At 44.6% G+C, this 20,554-nt stretch overlaps 1 long non-coding RNA gene across 2 annotated transcripts in view; it reads left to right on the forward strand.

Annotated features, from left to right (window-relative positions):
• The window catches only part of LOC116284461 (uncharacterized), a 319,987-nt gene that overhangs the window by 280 nt on the left and 299,153 nt on the right, over window positions 1-20,554 (forward strand). The gene's annotated exons all lie outside the window — the stretch shown is intronic.

Here is a 20,554-nt window from a genome sequence, read left to right on the forward strand (position 1 = left end):
GTTACCTCAGTCAGTCAGCGTCAGACAAATTTCGGGCTGGGCTGCATTCTTTGCAAAGTTTGTTCCACCTCTGGGTCCTCCGAGCACCCACGGTCCCGCCGATAGCCCGGGTTTCGTCACTGCCCTCCTCTTGGTGGATCCCACACTTTAATTTTTGTGTTCTCAGCACCTTGAGACTTGAAAGTTCCACTGAGCTTTTCCAGCTGCTTTTAGCTGGGTCTCTGAGCTTCTTGCCTTCATAGTTTAAGAATTATCAAAAAAAAAAAAAAAAAAAAGGCAGTGGGAAGGTAATAGCTCAGAGGTAGGGCACACCTGCAGGAGGTCCTCGGTTTCATCCCCAGGGCCTCCATTAGGAAAACAACAACAACAACAACAAAACTATCTAATGACTGGAGGGCAAAACCAGAGAAGAGCCTTGGGCTCATTCCTCTGCATCTCTCTTCTCTCTGGCATTTGGGCCCCAATTCCATTGTTTGTTTCCCTAGTCCTTAGAGTTTGCCAAAAGCGCTGTCTTGATTCTCAGTCTCTAGCTCAAAACTACTTAAAAACCAGCCAGCAAAGTGTTGGTTCCCCTCTATGAGCTTCCCTTTATTTTTGCATCCTGGCACTGCTGGAGAGTTTAACAGCTTTCCAGTGTCCTCAGATAATTATTTTTCCGAGTTTTTAATTGTTCAGAGCCAGAGCAGAGAAACCTGCAATATAGAAAACGCTTTCTTACAAGTTCCCCCCTTTTTTTTTTATCTTCACAAAAACCCCGTGTGGGAGAAAAGGCATAGGTCACTACTCGCATCTGACACAGTGTTGACGAGCTGCGGTGGGGAGTCTGGAGGAAGAAGTCCATCTACCTAAAGGCAGGGCTGACATGAGAACCCACACCTCTTGGTTCCTAGTATGATATATTCCTTCATGCCATCCTGCCTCTCATGTGTATCAGTTTGCTAGGGCTGCCATAACCAAATAGCGCAGATTGAGTGGTTTAAACACAGAAATGTATTCCCCCACAGTTCTGGATGCTAGAAGTCTTAAGATCAAGATCTTGGCAGGGTTGGTTTCTTCCTAAGTTTCTCTCCTTGGCTTGTAGATGCTGCCTTCTTGCTGGGTCCTCACACAGTCTTGTGCCAGTGTCCTAATCTCTTCTTGTAATGACACCAGTCCTGTCAGATTAGGGCCCACCTGGTGGCCTTGTTTTAATTTAATTTCCCCTGTAAAGGCTCTATCTCCAAGTAGAACCCCATTCTGAGGTGCTGAGGGGTTAGGGCTTCAACATACGTAATTGTTTAGGTGGGGGGCCCATTTCAGCCCATAACACTATATAAACAACTTACGAATGAAATGACCAGTTTTCTTAAAATCTCTATAAATTAAATGTGTAGGGGCCTTCTTTGTCTTAGCCCAGAGCTCTCAAAGTTTGGCACCAGTTCCCCAATGTCAGTATTAGCATGAACTGGTTAGAAATACAAGTTCTCGCTCCCCACCCAGGACCTATTTAGTTAGAAGCTCTGGGGTGGGCCCAGTAAACCCTCCAGGTGATTCTGATTCAGACCCAATACCTTAGCAGCAGGGGAAAGGACAGCTCGGAGGCAGAGTTGGTTCAGCTGTAAATTCTGGTCATGTTATTCCCAAGTCCTTTTCTAAAGGATGACTCTCCAGAGATGTCAGATTATGATTGATGGCCAGATGTGTCAGACAGCAGCATTTAAATCAATGCTCATCTGTCTTGCGGTATCATTCGGCATTCAAATATCACCTACTGTTTTGAGGATTTATAAGGGAGGCAACTTTCAGGGGAAAGCTTTCTTATTTGAGAAATGAGGTTGTTCACTAATCTGGGCCTCAGTTTTATTATCTCTAAAATGAGAAATCCGAATTCCTTTTCTAGCTCAGACAATCTGTGCATCTGTATGAATGACTCAGAGCAGCTAATATCCGAGCAGTGGCAAGTGTTGTGATTTTCTGGGATTCCCTGGATGGTCAGACTAAACACCCAAAACTGCATCAGGCAAAGTGCTTCAAGTTAGAAGTTTCTAGAGATTCTCCTTCTGGGAGTCTCTAAATGAGGCTGGTCAGAGACAGATCAACAAGAGAAAAACAAACCAAAGTGTATTAACATGTGCAGTGGGCATGTACACATAGGCACATCCACTGATGGGTAACCCAAGGCGGTGGTTAGAACTTGAGCTTCTGCACCATCTCAGACTAAAACAAAGAAAAAGTGGTTCTGGGCTTCTGGGTGGGAGAGGCAAGTTATGGGAAAGGAAGAGTAAAGTAAGCAAGGTTGTTTAGTAAGTTTTGTTGTGTGGAGGTGAGTTGGTTCCTTCTCCATTATAAGAATTGTGAGGAGTCCTCTTGGTATGGGAGAAGGAGACATCTTTATAAAAAAGGAAACTTTCTTTATAAATGTAAATTTCCTTTACAAAAGGAAAACTTTGCCCTGTTTTTAGAGCTTTTCCTGAACTTGCTGGTTCTCAAAGGCATTTAGCTCAAAATAATCCATATACCAAAGAGGCATATTTGGGCTTATTTTGGGGTGGCGTATTCTGGCATCCCTCTATTTACCTCCAGTCATTGCTGTGTTCCCCCAGCCCTGGCTGAGTGCATGCAGTGAGTGCTTGATGAATATGGGAGGATGTAGGTCAGAATTACCGTATTGCCCCAAAGATCCTTAACTTCCTCAGACCTAGGAAGCAGCCTTACCTTTGGGGTGTCCTCAGTAAAACTGTGGGCTCAGTGTTGCTGTGTCACCAGCAGCTGTCATCATTGTGTTTCAAATTTGCAGTGAGCAGCACGCTTTCTGCCTCATACATAAGCTCTTTTGATCTCCTTATCACAACTTCATGAAGTAGGCAAGGAAGGTTATTTGGCCCATTTTACTGCCTTGCAGAATTCTCAGAAAAGTTAAATATTTGCCCCAGGTGTTCTCCGTGTTTTGGGACTGGGAATAAGAAGAAATAATACACACAACAACCAAACTCTTGAAGAATGAGGCAGTGCCTTGGAGTTTCTGCTCCGAGTGGCCACGGAGCCCAGGGCAGCATCTCTTTCCTGATATAATCAAATTTATTTTTAAACACGTTGAGTTGATTAAAGTGTCAGGTCTGGATGGAGTGGGTGAGAAGGCAGAATAAGACCTCTTTGGCTCCTATATTAATTTCCTCCTCGTAGCTGTGCAAAATCCAACTGACTGTATTTCTGGGGGAAATTTAGAAGCTACTGGTTATTCTTACCAAGGGGAATTGTGGTTTGGCCTGTGTGGAGGGAAATCAAGAGGGGGCTGAGGAAAGCTGTGGGCAAAGCTGGCTCTGAACACGAGATTCGTCTGAGCAAGTCTTCAGCATCACTCTGTGCCTGCTTCCAGGACAGCGGCGAATTTGCATAGTGTAATGATGTATCGCCTGTGCGTTCCTGTTAATTATTTTACAATGACCGTAACTACTATTAACATGCGACGGCGCCTCATTAGAATGTGTAATTGTGTCTGTCAGTGGTGATATTATTACGTGTCTTTTACTAGAATATGGGACGTGAATTCGAGTCCCTGAGACTCTCCATTTCCCGTTCTCCAGGTAGACTCCTACCTGGAGATTCATCTGTTCTCTTACGTCCGAGTGCGGTTGTACTTAAACTATTTTAGGGAGATGGCTGTGTATTAAAGACGTACACAGACACACAGACCCTCATAACTCCAAAAAGTCTATAGCCATTCTTTGGCAATTTGCTATAGTGTTTTTTGCAACTGACTTAAAAGGTTTCTGCCCAGGCCAAACCTGAATTTGCTTGATGGGTGTAAATCTGTTCCTTTTCTTTCTCCCAGAGCACAGCTGTTCTCACATTAGAAGGTCACCCTGTGGCATCTTGTTCCAGGCTCCTTTCGGGGCTGGTCCTCCCCCAGGAGGGCATTTAGAAACACGTGGGGGATGGTTCTGATTTGTTGTTGTTGTCACAATGTCTGGGGCACCATAGGCACTTCCTAGGCTGCAGCCGGTGCTGCCAGCACTGCCTGGTTCGGCCCCACCTGGTTCTGCTCCACATGCCAGTAGCACTCTGTCGAGAACTGCTTCCCTGTGCCTCTCTGTATCTGGGCTGACTCAGACATCCTGGGTCTTTTCAGTTCCCTAGAGCAGTTGGGCCTCTTACCCAGAAGTGTTTCAGCTTTGTGGGCACACTCAGGAGATGGTGGGGGTGGGCGGGGGTTCCTGCTCCTGCAGAAAGTGTTCCTGCTTTTTGCCAGGCAAGCTTGGGACTGTGGGTCTCAATTTGGTGTCCTAGGCCTTGAAATTACAAAGGGTCTCCTTCAAAAACCCAACCCAACCCTATGTCCTGTGGTCCTATAATGGGGCTTGTAACTAGTGACAAGATAGTATCATGCAGATTATATAAACAGGGAAGTGGTAAAGTAAATACAACCCGAGGGGCTTGCTCACTGTGATCTTTTCCCTCTTGTGCCTGCTTCTCAGGAAGCCTTCCCTACCGAGGACCACTTGAGTGGAAAAGGCCACGCTCATTCCATCTGGGGGGCACCTGGCTGGAAGACCTGGCCTGCTACCTGTGACTTGCATGGCTTGGTTCAAACAAATGACCTAAGCCATAGTCAGGTCATTTCCTGGAAGTTTGTGCTGAGATGTTCCGCGTGGCTATGGGCCCTAGAACTGAGAGGTTCTGGAGACGCAGGCCGGGGATGGCATTCTGGATTAGGATTAAGATGCGCAAACAGAGGAAACCTGTTTGGAGAGAAGAGATGGGAGTAGAAATGCAAAGAGAGAAATAGAAAGAGACAGCGACCACCTGAGGACAAAAAGCATGACTCTGTTCTCCAGTTCCCAGTGTGGGTCCCTCTGAGGCCTGATTGTACCTTAGTTGAATTATGTGAGTGGCTGTGATTCCCTTGAATTCTTATGACATCTCCTTACTACTTCTTCTTCTTTTTTTTTTTGAAGAATCTCAGTTTGCAACCTCAAACAGGCTAACTGGAGACACTGCTCCAAAAAGAGAATGGGTTTTTATTTAATTCTGAGGTCTTAACTTCTGAGAAATGTTGCCTGGGTTCTTGAGGACATTTTTAGGGGTTCTTCTTTTTTTTTTTTTTAATGGAAGAGAGCAGCTCGAGAGGGTGTATCTGGGAAAGATTATTTTTGGTGCTTCCTAAATTTCTAGTTTTTATGTTTGCCTGGGGTTACCTCTCAGCATCTATATCTCCCACAATTTAAGACTTCGAGTTGCCTCCCTGGAGCAACATCTCCTGTCTTCTGTGTTTTCTTTAAAACCAAAAAAGATTATTTTTGGTGCTTCCTAAGTTTCTAGTTTTTATGTTTGCCTGGGGTTACTCTCGAGGCTGGGAGAGCTGTTTCTAAGAAGGAACTTGGTCCCTGGTCTCCTCGACACTCTCACGATATAAATGCAGAACAGACACCTACTTGGAGAAGGAAAAATATGCCTGCTATGTGTTTAAACCCAGATGTACTTCAGATGTTGTTGTTATTATTACTGCACATTGATAGTCTTGCCAGCCATTATGGTAGGAAGTTAAAACACCTGGTTTACATTATCATGACTTGTCTTTAGGACTAGTTTGCAGACATTTGGTCAGGGGATTGTGAGCATGCTCAGAAAGCCACTATCTGATCCTTCCTGGGGATTTTTTGATTTATGTTTCCCTTTTTTTCTTTCCTGTTGTATTTCCTTGAAGTCGGCTTCTCTCTTCACAGCTGCTGTTGCTGCTGGCCTGGGCTGGTGTGGTCTTCCTTCACCAAAGGGACACACAAAGCCAGATGCTTAAATCTTCTGAGGTATCCAGCGTCTGCCGTCTTGGCCTTTTCTCCCTCTGCTGTGCCATTATATTTACTCTCTGAAAGTAATTAGTAATTTAGACGGGACAGGATGTGAGTGTGTGCAGGTGGGGGGATTCCCGCTCTCATCTCTCTCTCTGCCTCTGTGCTTTGATGTCCTTGTCTACGTGCAAAACAAGAGAGCAGACTCCGGATTCTGAAGTGACTTCTGGGGACAGATGGTTCACTTTTGGGAACGATTACTATCCTTTTGCTGCTGGTTATACTAATGGTGGGAGGGGGTGGTTGTTGAAGCGATCAGCTTAGTACACTTAGAAAGCTATAGTAGGTGACCGCCTCTGAATGAGGTGGGAACGTTTTATGAGAACAGTAGTGCTTGGGGGAAACTAAAACTTTTGAGCTGGGGGTTATGGAGGTCAGTTACCCTCTCCTACCATCCTTGTGGTTCAGCATACCAAGGTCACAACTGAGGAGTGTGAGTGTGGCATCCATTGACAAGCCTTTAGATCCCTGGAGTCTTTACGGGGGTAATGAGTAAGACTGCACTGAGCATGGGAAGGCCGTTGGGTTTTTCTGCCTCTTCCCCAGCTGGATGAATTTGGAAAACTGTTTCAGCGATGATGATCCTGAGAGGCTGATGCAATTGAACCTAACTCCCAACAGGATGGTGTATGTCATAGATTACTGAGGTGTTACTTTATGATGGGGCTACGTTTATGACGTGACCAAGGGCCTCCTGGCCGCAGCCTCGCTCCTTCTGGGGAAGCACAGTTCCCCTCTGCTCTCATTCACTGGCTCTACGTGCAGTCTGCACCAAACTGGATGCAGAGTTTAGAACCTCTTCAGGCTTCTTCAAAAGAGCAGCAAAGACTTTATTGAACTCTTGGTAGGGGAGATGGAGGAGTAGACTGAAATCATATATTCAACAGCAAACAACTTAAACTTCCCATTAAATATTCTATTCTCTCCAGAGTCCCTTTAATCCACCCGTGGCCCAAGCCCTTTGGCTGGTCTCCTCTCCCCCAACCCCTATTTTCCTGTAATTTTCAAATTCTTCACATTATAATCATGCAGAAATTCATTTGCAACCAAACTAAGTCAAGTTTATGAACTCAAACCCATTGAAGTGCTTACAAAATAAAGGACCTTCAGGTGTTAAGACCCAGCTTCTTTAGAAGGCAGATTAGCACTATTATTACTGCTTGGGATCTCGTTCCTTAACCCATGTGGCTAATCAATGGATTTCTTCCTGATAAGTATAGGACTGTCCCCAGGGGGAAGTCTTATTCCAGCTGCTAAAGAAGGAAAATTTCCTCCATCTTATTACACCAGAAGCTGGAAAGCAAAACCAGTCATTAGAACATTGCTCAGTCAGTGTTCAGGGAATCAGAAGGGAAATAGTTGGACGGCATTGGGGGTGATTTCAGTCTAAGTGAAGGGCAAGTCTGGCACTTTCCCCACTATGCGGGCGTGTGTCACTCTAATGATGGTGTGACTGTGGCCAGGTTCATGGCTGGGTAAACCCTAACCATCTCTTCCTTGCCAGCTCTCCTTCTGGGCTCCATTCAGACCTTCCCCTTTCCATCTGATGTCATTAAAACACTCTTTGTTACTTCAATACTTTCCTTATAGAGTGTCCTTCTGAATTTTATTGGTTTCATGGTGTACCGTGGTTGGTTGTTTCTTGATAGTAAAGAAAGAGGCACCTTCATCTCATAGGTTAGGTTATGCCACATCTCTCTTCTAGGATACACTCCTTCAGAAAAGCATGCTTGGTGGTCACCAATCTGCTCGTAGACTCATTACAGCTATTAGAACCAGGAGGAACATTTAAAGCAGAATTTCACCAGAGTAATAGGAGAGGGAAAGGCTTGTTGGTTGCAGCTGGAGTAAACACTTGGCGGCTGGAGAGCACACAGCTGTGATGAGGAATGGCCCACAGGCCACTGCGGCTGACATGGGGGAGCTGCAGATGGGAGGCTTAAGGTTGAAAAGGAAGGTAGAGGGCTTTGATCACGTATGGAGCAGCGCAGTAGTGCATTTCTCTATCATCAGAGAGAGAACCTGGCCATGAACAGGCACTCTGTAAAGTTTCCTCTGGGTCCACTGACCCCAGACATTATGGTATCCAGAGGAGGTGTATTGTTTAAGAGCATGGATTTTCGTTTAAATCGTAGCCTTCCCATCTACAAGCTGTGCAACCTGGGAAAGGGTCCTAACTTCTCTGGACCTCAGTCTTCTTATCTGTGAAATGTAGCTGACAATAATACCCACGACATAGGTTTGTTATATTGATTAAATGAGATTGTATATACAAATTATACAGTAATAATTTAGAGTAGTGCCTGTTCTGTAGTAAGCCCTATACTTCTTAGTTATTCATATTATTACATAATTACACTGGTTTTTTTTATACCATCAAAATAGGGAAAAGCCTGTCTTTTTGAAAATGTCTCTCATTACATGACCTACTATTTGAAATTCTTCCATGAGTCTTTCTTTAAAAATTCAAAGGTCTTTACTAAAAAACATAAGTAATTAGAAGCCAATTGTAGGATATTAGTCATTAACGCTTTAGCAAGAATTCACTTACCTAGTTAAGCCTAAGGAAATGGGCTATATAATGCCAAATTAGGAGAATTAATAATAGTACAGCTAAGTACCTTATCTGGAGGGAAAGGGACTTATGGAAAATACAACTGGCCAGACTCTAGCAGTGTTTTACAAACTTAATGTTCTAGAAAGGCTCATAAGGTGTCCAAGGAAGAATGTTTTATAACATTTTGTTTAAAAATAATCTAAACTATTAAAAATATATGCTGAAAACCAATACACATACAATGCCAAATATTAAAAAATTGGTGATTACTAACATGTTATCATTCATTATCAAATGAATACATTTTTGTGTAGACTTTATAATGCAGCTTTTTCTGCGTCCTCTATGTAGGATCTTGAGACTGTAAGGATAACTGGGAAGTAGTTGCAAATGGTCTGTTTTTAAACAAATCTTTGTGAATCAAAGACTTCTTGATATTTGTTAACTAAAACAAAATACTGAAATAAACTGGATAATAAGGTTCATGGAAGATTCCCATTGTTTTCCATGACTCCCAATTTCAAAATGTTACATTTACCAAAACATCATTGTTCTTACTGACCTCACATTAGGTAAATACTATTATTTTGAATTTATAAAAGGAAAAAAAGACCACTTTTGTCACTTTCATGTGTTAAAATTCTCTATATGATGACTTTATATGAAAAAAGGACTTGACTGCTAAAAAAACAGTTGAAAACCCAACAATAGGGAAGAGGCTTTGAACTTGGAGATGGGATCAGTGAGAGCAGGGTGACGTCTGTGGTGAAGCCTGAGCAGCTGGGTATAGGAGAGGCATGGTGTTGCCCTCATGCCCAAGGGTGTTGCCTCAGTGAGACGCAGAACATGCCTGTCAGCTAGAATGGCTGGGAGGGCATGATGTTTTTGTACCTCTGAATTTAACAATTGTGGCTTTAGCTGTTCTCAAACAATTCTAGAAGAACCATGGTCCATAGCAATTTTACTGTGGCATAAATTTAAAAAATAATTCTGTACAAATGCATTCATCAAAAAATGATAAAATGTAAGATAGGAATTGACACATGAACTTGACTCACACTTGTCAGTCTGGGGCTAGGGGTGTGGGCAGCAAAAAGCAGCCCAAAGGAGGGTGCCCTGCAGATGGATCATCCAGCTTTCATCAGCCTCTCCGTTCAGCTTTGTTCTCTACTGGTCTTGTCTGCACTCTTAACTCTTTCGAATTGTGATAGAAATTCAATTTCTTTGTCAAAAATGGCCCTGGAGCTCTTTGGAGAAATGGCTGATTCTAGGGCTGGAACAGAGAATATACAAGGTGAACCATGAGCATCTTGTAGTGCCAGTAAGTAAGGAAGTGCTAAACAAAAGAAAACAAAACACAAGAAAACACCAAAACCCACTGCAATAATGAGAGTGTGTTAAAGGAATAAGGGAGCCAGTTGAAAGATCTCCCAATGGCCACAGCTGAAACAATTTGAGCCACAAAATACATAAAGTAGTATTGTGTTATAACCTAAAGTATAAAATAAATCCATGAGTCCATACTGATATAAACACATGCTTTGATCAATCAGTATGTGGGGGAGAAGAAACAAATCTCCTGTGCAGAAAAATTCCAAATAATTCATGTAAACTGTGCCTTCAAGGAAGAGGATCTTAACTCCTCACTTGTTAAGTGTGGGCTGGACATAGTGACCCCTGTCCAAAGAGTACAGGATGGAAAAGGGAAAGAAAAAAGCAACTTTAAGTGGAGAAAGCTGACGAACACCAACTCAGCCAGTTGCTCAAGGTCAGTAAGTCATGATGATCATATGTGCCACGGCGTGATGCAGTGAAGATGGCACTTCACCTCTGTGATCTTCTGCAGAACTCACAGCTCTAGTCTAATCTTAAGGAAAACGGCCAACAAATTCCAGCAAAAGAATGTCTTACAAAATCCCAACTGGTACTCTTCACAACCATCAAGGTTATCACAGACAAGAGAAACCTGAGAAGACATGACAACTAAATGTCATGTGGTTTCTTGGATGGAATCCTGGAACAGAAAAAGGACATTTGATAAAAACTAAGGAAATCTGAATAAAGTATGGGCTTTAGCTAATATTAATATATCACTCTTGCTTCATTAAGTATAACAAATGTACCATACTAATGCAAGATGTTAATAATAGGGGAAGCTGTGTGTGGGGTGAGGGTGGGGGACATATGGAATTCTTTGAACCATTTGCTCAATTTTTCTATAAATCTAAACTGTTCTAAAAAATAAAGTCTGTTAATTAAAAAAAAAAAGCCCCCTTGGAAAGAAATGCAATTGCTAGTGCTACAAATGGGGTGAAGAGGTCTAAGGAATGTGGTTCTTAAGCAGACAGTAGAAATTTCATGGGAGAAATGATATCTGGGTCATGGAGATCTGGGAATATATATCCCTTCTGAATGCCAAGTGTTTACTGTTTTACAGTAGAAGTTCAGTAACTTTGACTTAAGTGCGTCAATACGTACTAGTATCTTATTAACTTTGATCATGGATAGTGGCTTTTTCTCCATATGTCCTTTCTCTGATTAGTCATGTCAGAGAGGAAAAACATTTCCTGTATCTTCTTAGGTTCAGGTCTTGGAGGTCTGCAGATTAAACTGACAAAAGGCAGACTAACGAGAGAAAAGACAGATTTTTATTCAAATAAATGGGTGTTTACAGAAAAATGTAACTCAAAATGGCAGTTACAGTTTGGGGCTTACATACCATCTTAATAGGAGAAGGGGAGGGAGAGAAAGGCATGTATAAGAAAACAAATGACTTTTAGGAGGAAGAAATGGGCCTAAAAGAATAGATGGGAGATAGGATGGTTTTGTGATAATGTTTCTTTAGGTAATTTCTTATCCCATTGCTGGGCCTCTTGTCTCCAGTGATAGGAGTCAGTTTTCACTGGTTTTGAAACTACCAGGGAGGGGATTTAAGACAGTTGAACTCTTCTGGGAGGCTGCGCTTTTAGGCGGCTAAGAAAAGTTGGGAGCTGGGAGAGGGACAACAAAAACTCCAACTCCTTCTTCTCAGTGCTGAATTCTGGACGTCTTCAGTTGAAGGCAGGCTTCCCAAATGTCACCAACAATCCTGTGATTCCCATGGTGAGGGAAACACGGTTTAGAGCTTTGACAGTGTCTCCAGAGGGAATGGCAAGGTTGAAATAAACTGCGAATTGGAAATTTAGTTTAAGGCATGTCTTTCAGTGCAGAGGCTTGGTTAAGATGGGGCAAGCATCATGGTCCCCCAGTCCAGGACTTGTGGGAAGAGCAAGGTGAGGGTTTCAAGGTGAGGGGTCCAAAATTTTAGGGCTCATACTGTCTGTTTTCCATTGAAGAGTTAATGGGTTTTTCAGGGTTTTTTACAGTATGCAGGAATAGTGACATTATGCTAATAGAGACAGTGGAATAGCAAGGTCATGTTAATGGAGAATGTTAAATGGGGGTTGGTTGGTGTGTGTGTGTGGGGATAATTTTAGTCCTCACTGTCCAAAGCTGTGTGTAGGGGTACATGGTTTTGGTTCTCAGAATTTGTTGCAAGATTAAAAAAATACAGTTGACATATAGTCACCAAAAATGGGATTCATGCTCTCCTGACTTGTGCTGCTTTTTCCTTTAACTGAATGACCTGTCGTGGCTGCCCTTCTGATTCCGACATTCAGACATCCGTTACTCCTCTTAATGGCAGAATCATTGCAAGACTTGGAGGCCCAGCTGGCTTTGTGGCCTGTGGCTCTGGCTTCTGATCGCTTACTTGAGGCAGAAGTGGCATTGGGACAGATTCTTCTGCTCCAATCTCTACTGCCCTATCTTTATTTTTAAGTGAAACAACTACTACTCTCAGATGATAATGGGAACTTTCCCAAGGGGAAGAAAGTTCAAATTTTCCAAATTTTAGGGGAAGAAAGTTCAAATTTTCCAAATTTTATAGATCTTAGATGGATCAGGAGTTGGCTTGGGGAAGAGCTGAGGGGATGGGGGTGCGGCGGCCCTCAAAACTGGGCGGGGCCCCTTTACAGCTTTGGGAGTACAGGATGAGAACGCTAGGGCACTTTGCAAGCCAGAAGCTGAAGGTGGCTTGGCCAGTACCAGCCAGGCAGCTCTCTAATTGAGAAGCAAATTGCTTGTCTGAAAAGTTGGATGAGGAGGATAGCTTTGGAGTTACTCCCTCCTGAGGAGTAACTAAATCAGCTCTGTTCTGCCTGAGCAATATTGCTGAGCAATATTTTAAATTTAATTTAATATATGTAATATATTACGATACAGTATATACATAATCTACATATACGGCTGCTCTCTGGTTACCCTGTTATGTATTTTAGCCAGCCTGGGTGTTATTTTTCCCTTCATCATGCCTAGGGGGCCTGGGATATACTGCCAGAGTTTTCCAAAAAGTTCAGGAGAGGCTTTTAAAATCCAGTCGCAGGCTCCATTGCTTTTCCTAAATTGCTTTGGAATACCAGTCACCCCGCCTTCCCTCCCCAACCCCTAACTCTGTTCTCCCCTTCTCTTAGCTCTTGGCAACCTTAAACCTTTCTCCCACCAGTATTTTTTTTTTTTTCTGAGAGGGACGCAATATCTCTCTCCTAAGCAGGCTTTGCACGGCCTGTAGGAGCAGCTGACAAAGGGAACAAGTAGTTTCTTAGCCTCTCAGCGCCACACTGCCTCTGTTTTTTGTGATTGGCTGGTGCACCTGTTGTGATAAGCAGTACTCGCTTCACAAGCCATTTGAAAAGAGGGCGAGCTCGGCGCCCTACTCCCGCCCCCTTTCTTTTAAGTGGATGTTAATAATTTTAAGAAGGAGTGAGGGGCAGAAAAGAGACAAGCCTTCTGGATGGATTCTTTCATCTGACACTGGCCAAGCTGATGGTGGAGGCCCCTGGAGAACGGGAGAGAAGGAAGCCTTACCCGCGTCATCCGGGCCTGCGCTGGGCTGGGCGCAAGCAGGCCTCAACTGGGTGGAAGCTGGCTCCATGTGCAACTGGGGGCTTTCCTACCCTTGTTCTCTGTGGGCTGTTTTGGTTTATTTGTTCTCTGGTTCTCTAAGCTTCTTTGTTTGGCTCTGGCTGGTAAAGAGCCTGGAGGCTTGGTGAAAAGAAGCTTCTCCTAGCAAAACAGATTTTGGCACAAGGAGAATAAAGGACTCCCACTTCTCCTGTGCTAGGTGGGAGGGCATGCATGTGGCCCCTTCAGTCTTTCTTTTCTTTTTTAAATTCTATTAAACTCATGCTGGCAAAAAGGTATTGGCTTGACAGACTGAAGAGCAGAAATTCTCTTATTTATAGCCTTGGACAAGGGGCCCACTGGGCTGGCCGGTCATGCATGTCTCTGAGGTGAATGGATGGCACCATCTCCTCAGAGAAGGGTGTCCCAACACTCTGTCCATCGAGTTCGAGTGGAGCCCTTTCCTTTCTATCGCCTCCATCCTTCCCTGCCCGTGTTCAGCTATGGTTGTGGGTCCTGGAGGCCTTCGTGAGCCTGTAGTGACTGCAAGGTGCTGTGACCTGCAGTGTTCTCCTGTGTGCAGTATCCCAGGAGGTCTTTGTGAAAAGACTGAAGGTGGCCGTTATCTGTCCTTCTTTGTACCAGCTGCCCTGTGTGGTTAGTGTCTGTGTTGGGGAGGAAAAGCTTTTCCTCTACCCTGTTATATTCAGTGTTAGGAGCTTGCAAATTAAACTGCCAACAGACAGATTAGTGAGAGAGAGGGAAAAAACTCATTTAATTATATCTGTAAGCATGGAAATTCACAAAGAAATGGGACTCAAGGAGAGGATTAGAATTTGGGGCCTATACACCATCTTAACAGGGGACAGGGAGGGGCAGAGGAGCCCTTCTGGAGGAACACTGACTTCTAGGAAGGGAGAGAGGAGAAAGGTCATTTAGGCAAAAGCAAATGACTTTTTGGAAAGATAAACAAGCCCTTAGGAGAATAGGTGGGAGGTATCAGTTTGTGACAATGTCTGTCTAGGTGTGATACAGACTTCTGAGATTAGGGTTGCTCTAGGGAGGGGATTTATGACAACTGAATTCTTTGGGAGGCTCTGCTTTTAGGTAGATAAGGGATTTCAGGAACTCAAATGCCTTCAGCTCAAAGTAATTTTTTATGTCGCAGTGGGTTATTCTAGACCCCTTCACCTTACCAAGACCTCCCTGTAGCTTGGGAAGTCTTTGAGGACACCAGCCAGCCCCAAGCACAGCCCCTGGCTCCCACAAGGCCTGCCAGAGAGACCTGGTGAATGAAAAGTGAGTTTGTTACTCTTAGTAACAGCATTTAAATAAATTTAAATGGTCCTAACCAGTTTGTGTCTTAGTCACGTAGGGCTTCAGCCGGGAGCTGCAGAGGGGGTGATGGGGTTTTGAGTAGGGTAAAGCGAAGTTTGGAGGTGGGGGTGAGTCTCTGTGCGCTGGTCTTGAATTGTGGGTTTGAGACGGGGGTGTGGGGTCAGGTTGATACATTAGCAGTTTATCTGAGGCACACCTCACTTTGTAATTCTAGGTGTGTCCCTTCTCACCTGGTGTTTCTTGGCTGACCAGAGGGCACTCAGACCTTTTCCTTATCTAGGACTGGGGACCAGGGAATTGTAAGGTTTCAAAGCCAAGTGCTAAGTTTCCAGTGTTTGGGTGTTCAGTTACCTCTGGGAGGCTGTGATTTGAATCTGTTTCTGATCTGCTATTGATTCTGCCAGTGGCCATGCCCAGGAGGTAGGCTTTTGTCCTCATTCTAACTTTTCCTTATGGGTTTGTTCTGCTTAACTGCCTGCCAGTGTCAACTCCTTGATAATACCTGCTTTCAGATATTCTGAAAAATGGGCTTTCATGGGGGTTTCTCCTCTTCTGCCCCAATTGATATATAATTAATTGACATATTCTCAAAGAATTAATAGCAGCAAGGGGTTGGAGATCATTTTCAAGGGAGATTTCTGGGGTTAAAATTTGGCTTAGTACTTATTTTAAAGAATAAATGTCATTATTTCTGAATAGTCCTTGCATTTCATAAGAAAATGAAACTTTATAGCGGTTATTGTGGTTAATGACGCACCCTCCTTTTCTGAGTGATGGGGGTGGATTGCCTTTCCTCTACGAACAGTTCAAGTTCATTCTGCCTGATAGCACTGGGGGGGACAGGTGTTTCCTGAAGATGATTGTAGGTGGTACCCACACTTGGCATGAAATAATTTGTTGAATTGTATAGTGAGAAAGCAGTGCCTTTTCAAATCTGTTGTATGCCCACTGATTAAGACAAAGAGTTTCAGATTGGTCCTAAAATGTCTTGAACCCTCTCTAACTCCAATTCTTCTCCCTCTTGGTTTTATTCCTCTTCCTCTTGTCAAACAGAGAGGGAGCAAGCCCCAGGCTCCCTGCCTTCCGTATCTTCAGGTGGAATTCATAACATTGCTTTCATTGTATTTATTTTCATGGTTCTCTTCTGTTTATGGCAAGTGATATTGGTTTTCAATTCACGGTTGGTGTCAAAATTTTATTTAACATGAGAATATTTACAGATAAAATGTGACTTGTTTTTAAAGAAAGATATGAAGTGACAGGTAGAACTTGGATGTGGCATAAATTTTGAAGATGGTGTGCCGGTGACTGTGGGTGGGAAGCAGTAGCTGGGATTGTTTCTCTTCTTTTCTGATGGTCTCTTAACCCTTCCTGTTCTTGACGTGATATTTTCTACTGCTACCAGCTTCTCCACCCCCAGTTTCTGCTGCCAGGAGATTTCTTTTTAGGAGATGAATTATTACTTCATGGAGAAGTTCCTCTTCCTCCCCTTCCCAGCCCGTGCCCCTTCTCCCTGGAGTTCACTGTGGAGTGCTAGACTGGCCACCAGGAACAGGAATGTCGGTGGGGGCAGGTGGGCTGTTTCCTTTGTCTTAACCTCCCCTTGGGCGCTGATTACCTGTCTGCCTTGTCCTCTCCCCTGGGGAGCCAGGCTGTGCAGGTTTGGGCCTGTTCTGCTCATCTCTGCATCTTGTACAGAACCTGGGCCATCATTAGCGCATAGGAGGTCCCTAATGGTGGAGGCATGCTGGTCATTGTGGCAGCTCAGCTGCTGTCAGGTTCATCTGGGCGATACTGGCAGCCTCTGGCAGTTGGCCACAGGTGGGGGTTAGATAGCTTGTCCCCCACAGCCTCACCACCAGGGTGAAAGCCAAGTCTAAGACTGAACTTGGCTAGCAAGTCCGCATAGGTGGGTGAAGGGGTACCCTCTGTCCTCAGGCACGTGGACAAACACCTCACATCACAGGTTCACTCTGAAATGATACAGTTGCTCTGATTTTGGGTCAGGTGATGGTGTCTCCAGTGACTAGAGGGACACAGACCAAAGCAGAGTTGAAGATTCTCTGGGCTGCTTGTAGAATAACTAAGATTAGGGCTTACAGGGTTTTTGTGCCTTATTCATACTGGGTGGTAATCATCTAAACAATTTTTCTTTCAACCAAAATATTGCACATTAAATTCTTCACCAAAAGAAAGACAAAATCTAATCTTTTGTGCTAATCATGAACCCTCTGGTATACATTTTTATTAGGTTTTTCAGTGCACACTTGCGGTACCTTTGGTGGATTCTTTTTGTTTGTTTTGTGGGGTGGGTAATTAGGTTCATTTATTTATTTTTAATGGAGGTACTGGGGATTAAACCCAGAACCTGGTGCATGCTAAGCACACGCTCTACCACTGAGCTATATCCTCCCCCAACCTTTGGTGGATTCTTGATTGAGGAAGATGAAATGGTGACTAAGCATCTCTAGACTACCATGAGCACACACGCACAAATACCACCCTGCTGATACTGAATTATTTTAGAGTAAATCACCACGCAGTCGGTGTAATCCTTCTGCAATTGAAGAATGTTGTCAGCAGAGGTGGACATCTGGGTTTTAGCCGCTGCCTCACCTCCCTGAACCCCGGAGGGTGAGGGAACCTCACCTTGGTGGTGTCCTCACAGTATTGCTCTGATGACTTGTGCCAGCCCAGCCAGTGACAGACAGGCTCTTCTCATTAATTTCCCGGATTGTTTCTTTATCTGTAAAATGGGGCTAGTCAGCTCACTTAAATTGAGGGTTTTCTTCTCCCCTTGAGGAGCCCGTGAAGAAACGTGTGTTAAATTGCCGTGTAAGCTGTAAAAAGCTGTACAAATGCCAGCTGCTTTTGTTGTTATTGCCATGAAGTCCCAGACAGAAGCAAAGGCTGTTGAGAACTGTCTCTTTCCTGGGACAGATGACTAAATCACCGTACCAGCTAAAATCACGGAGCGAATTTAGTCCTGTCTTTCCTTCAGTTGCATGAAGCAAGGTCTAAGAAAGTAATCAGAAATAGAATATTTTTGGGTTCCAATGAAGAGCTTTGTTCTGCTCTGAGTTTTAAACCTTGAGTCCCAAGGTTTCATAGCCAGTGTTAGGAAGCACCGAAAAAAAGGTGATTTATTAATGCTGGCGTTGAGGATAAGATGGTTGGTTGGCTTGTCAAAAGGAAGGTCATAATTTTGTGATTTGCATTAGTCTGAAACGGGTCCTGATCCTGTTCAGCTTCCTCCGTTCCAATGGGCTATCCTCTTTCTGCTTCAAATCCTTCTGCCCACGGCGCTTGGCTTGAGAAAACGCACGTTTGCCTGCCTTGCACGAACTCGGGGTTGTCCTGTTGAATCGGTTTCTCATCGGAAGCAGGAAAGGGAGTGGGGGGAAGAGAGATGGAACACGTTCTATTTCTTTAAGGCGAATGCTTATTTTCTTGGCTGGCAAATCCTTTTTACCCCTCACCTTTTGACGTAATCCTAATGGTCCCGTTAGAGTACATTCAGCGTTCTCTAGCATCTCTGTCTGCCAGTGCTCTATGTCATTTAGTGAACGGCAGGCAGGTTTTAAGTTCCAAAAAGCAGAGAACAGGCTAAGTATTGGAACAGGATCATATGTCTCCTGTTTTTATTTTCAAAACTATCCCCCCAGTTTATTGCAGAGTGTTGAGTTGCAGCTGGACGTAGAGAAGCTGGGACAGAGGAAGACCAGTCTGACTCTGAGCTTCATATGATGCCGGGCTGGGTTTTCCAAGGAGATTTAAGGCATCTGTTTTATTGGGAATCTTCTGGAGCAAAATATTCCAACTGTGTTGTTTTTGGAAGTTCTGATTTAACCTGTTTAGATGACTCTCGACATTCCTTCCATTTCTTTGAGTGGGTGAGTTTTGTGGCTGTACCTTGGGTTCAAGTTCATAAATAAATGTGAGTGTGCTTCAGCCCCAGCAGAAGGGCTGGCGGTTGTGCATTCAGGGCAAATATAGCTCACCAGCAGTGAAAGCGAGCCGTATTTACTCAGCCTCTTTCGGCTCCAGCTCTTGGCCTAACGGTGGGCAGCGGCAGCTGGGGTAGGTAAGTGATACTGCACCGGGGAGCCTCTTAAACGCCCTCCTCTGTCACTGAGAGTGACATACAATCCCTTCCAGGAAACAACGTGAACCCACCACAGCTGGCCAGGGGAAGCTGTCTCTTCTGGCCTGGAGGGCTGTGCTGTGGTTTTAGCAGCCCGGCTGCAGCAGCCTTGTGGGAAGTTCTGTGTGCTGCCAGGCAGAGCCGGCGGAGGAGTAGGTCCACTGCCCATCTTTTGCAGGGGAACTCCAGAGGCTCGGGAATTGAGTCCAGTTTCTGACTCAGGCATTCGGCTGGGGCTTGGGGAGCCTCAGAAAATGCCCATTATGTCAGACTACTGAGCAGAAGAAGAGGAAGGACTTACTGAGAGGTGTCTGGTCCTGGCCAGGGGGTGGGAGGGTGGTTACCAGATCAGAGGTAGGTAGTAGGGGCCAGAAGCTGCAGCTCTGACTGCCTCAGAACTGGGGATACTAACACACTGCCCTTTATGGCTTATAGAGCTGTATTTCCAATGCTGTTGCTTGACTATACAGTTCAAGCTCTCAGTCCACAGTGACACTTGGTGGCACAGTTTCTCAACCTCGTAGTGCTACTGACATTTGGGCAGGATCGTTCTCTGTGGTGAGGGCTCTTCTGTGCCTTGCAGGGTGTTCAGCAGCATCCCTGGCCTCTACCTCCTAGATGCCAGTAGTAAATATTCTCCCACACCACTGTGACAGTTAAAACCGGTATTGCCAAACATCCCCTGGTGGGGCAAAGTCAACCCCCACTGAGAAGCATTGCATTTTGCAGAGAACGATAAACACTCTCCCACCCCCTCCAAATTAGTATGTACTGTTTAGAAAGAGAGCAGGTGGGAAGTCAGAGAATATGTTTTTAATATTTGAATACCAGTCTCTTTTATTAGATTGAAGCTCACGACGTCATTCTTTTTGGATGTCTACATGGTTGAGCACAACAATATCAAATCATTGAACCTAATATTAGCCCCTGAAATCAGATTTGTACAAAGCTCGGTCACCAGAGGCCTCAGGACAGGGTCATGAGCCATGTTGTTTATTAAACACTCTATGAAGTGTTTTCTGCAAGGAGCTGCATTATTTGAGGCTGATGAGTTGGGGGAGGAGAGCCGGAGAATGAGGCAGAGGGAACCCGAGAGTGTCAGACAGGAGAGTGGGGCCGGATAATGTTACAGGCCTGGCTGCGGGACAGGAAGGGTCCCCCTGGGTCACATTCTGAAACTGAGGGCAAGAGGGGAAAGGAACTCGTGAGGTGCAAGGGGGCTTGAGGGAGAAGGGGCCTGCTGGGAGGGAGGCTGACTGTAGGGGTCTTGAGGCAAAAATGACCACTCTTTTTACAGCCAATGGGCAGTGGTGAAGCATGGGTGCAATTCTAGGGGCAGCTGGGGACTTGCCAGGGACTTGGGAATAAAAGGAGTTTACTGCAGTTTGGAGGAAAGAAACTAGCTGAGGCCAGTCCTGCCCTAGACCATTTCCCTGGGCTGGTTGGTATCACAGGAGCCTGCCCATCTGGTTTGGTAGAAGTTATCACTCCCTGGGCACCTTCTTTCATCCCTCCCACTGGCCACTTTGGGTGTTGGCTCCTTTGCCTTTTTTTTTTTTTTTTTTTTTTTGTACAGTAGCTATTGTGTCACCAACAGGACAAGTTCCTTAAAAGAGGAGGGCTCTTGGTCTTTTTTTTTTTTTCTCATCTATTCCCTCATCCCTGCCTTTGTAGGATGTCTCCATATGCCCTTTTGCAGATTGGTGCACTGAAAGCTGTTTTCCCATTTCCAAACAAAATTATTTGTTT

Source organism: Vicugna pacos, chromosome 20, assembly GCF_048564905.1.
Source record: "Vicugna pacos chromosome 20, VicPac4, whole genome shotgun sequence".
NCBI classification, from domain to species: Eukaryota; Metazoa; Chordata; class Mammalia; order Artiodactyla; family Camelidae; genus Vicugna; species Vicugna pacos.